The sequence below is a fragment of the Macaca fascicularis genome, chromosome 13 (assembly GCF_037993035.2).
Source record: "Macaca fascicularis isolate 582-1 chromosome 13, T2T-MFA8v1.1".
Lineage (NCBI taxonomy): Eukaryota > Metazoa > Chordata > Mammalia > Primates > Cercopithecidae > Macaca > Macaca fascicularis.
Window position 1 is genome coordinate 57555122 of NC_088387.1, and position 2158 is coordinate 57557279.

The following is a 2158-nucleotide window of genomic DNA, read 5'->3' on the forward strand; positions in this document are numbered from 1 at the left end:
TTGGTGGGTGGATTGCTCTCATTAGCTTGTGCAGTATTGTTCTCAGGGATCGCGAGAGCTTGGGCCATGGGAAAGGTGAGAACATGCTGATCTGGAGTAATTCTCACTTATGGCAAAGACAAGGTCAGGCCTTTGGGGTACCCATGGCCCACCGCTGACTTGGGCTGGAGCTGTGCATCTGTCAGCCATGCCCTGAAGCTCACCTACTGCAGTGCCACTTCCAGTGCACAGCACGGCGGGGCAGTGGGGATGCCGTTTGCTTGGCAGTGGGCATCCTGTACCCTATGTGCACCCCACCATCACTGGCACACACGGTGGTCACCCCACCCTCCCACAGGCCCCAGGCCACATGTTAGACCCTCCCCAGGTATGGCCTTGTCTACTTCCTCGGGGGATTTAGAGGTTGTTGCTCCCCAATGCCAATTGGCCTTTACCATCAATGATGTCTTGGTGTCTCAGGTCGGTCTTAAGCCTTTTGGGACAAGGGATTGACTTTACATGAGTGGGATGGATCTTCTGGCTCTGTCCCCACTGCGCACCCCCCTCCTCTCACTAATTCTCCCTGCTGGTGGCAGTGTTTGCAAAGCTGGGGTGGGTAAACATTGAAAGACATCACATTGTGGGAATACAATGATTACTGGATTCATGAGTTTAGGAGAAGACAAGATGGGAAGAGACTGTTTTTGCTATACGGTTCCTATCAGTAAATTTAAAGTGAGCAGAAAACAAATTATGGTTCACATTTTCCTGCATATTCTAATTAAGAATCTCATTTGTGGTCATCATCAATGAAGCCCAGAACAACCTTCCAGAGTGATTGGCAGCCAGGTGGCAGGATGTATGATACAGTCAAGAGTTATGATATTACCAGTATTAAATAAACTATAAGGGAACTGCAGAGGTAAGAATTTCTACATTGTTAAAATACAAATGGGCCAGGTGCAGTGGCTCACATCTGTAATACCAGCACTTTGGGAGGTTGAGGCAGGCAGATCACCTGAGGTCAGGAGTTCAAGACCAGCCTGGCCAACATGATGAGACCCTGTCTCTACTAAAAATACAAAAATTAGTCGTGTGATGGCGCATGTAATCCCAGCTACTCAAGGGGCTGAGGCAGGAGAATTGTTTGAACCTGGGAGGCGGTTGCAGTGAGCCGAGATCACGCCACTGTACTCCAGCCTGTGCGACAGAGCGAGACTCCCTCTCAAAAAACAAACAAACAAACAAACAAACAAACAAAACAACCATTACAAGTGGGTTCCAAGGAGCCATAGAACTGTGAGTCACAACACCATCGCTACCTTTTCAGTACATTACAAAGAATCTTCAGGTGCACTGATTAAACAACAAACACATACAGACCTATCTCTTTTCTATCCTTTATTCTGAATTTTTGTTTGTAAATGGCTCTATCTAACGTAGACCCATGCATTTTGCAGTACATTTGGTTAATGTACAAATGGTTAATATAGACAGGGACCCTATAGAAATATCACCTGGGACTCCACATATCCTAGGAACAGCACTGGCATCTTCTCCTACCTAATTCCCTTCGATCCAGAAACAGCTGCCCACAGTCTAGTTCCTAAGTCTCTCATAAACCATTTCCATCAACTCCTGCAAGTGCTTTTCAGCACCAAAAAAAAAAAAACCAAAACAAAAAACCACCCATTCTGGCGGCCATTTTCCACAAACAGAGAAGCATTCTTCCCCAAAGGTGAATGGAAGTATCCATCTCCAGCAGCTAAAGAACTCCTGGTATCTTTAAATAATGGTCATTTGCCAGGTTCTTAGCCTCACCACATGCCCACCCTGCCTCCTTTCCTGTCATTCTAATTCAAGTGTGTTAAGATCCGGCCTCAGCCTAGCCATCCTGCATGTGATGTTTATATACCGACAAGCTGTGAAGTCAGGAACTCTTGTTTCAAAAACTGAGCAAAATCTTGTAAAATATACAACCTCAGGCAAGCTACTTAACTGAGGCTTCCATTTCCTTTTATGTACTCTAAGGCCAATTCTTTTTATTTTGTACAAATTGTTTTGAGAATTAAACATGTTAATATTGAAGCCCAAAGTACAGTGCCTGGCAGGGAATGTTCGATGGGCGATTAACGCCGGTTCCCTAGCTTCTCTTCAGCAACAGCGATTGAAATTGCTC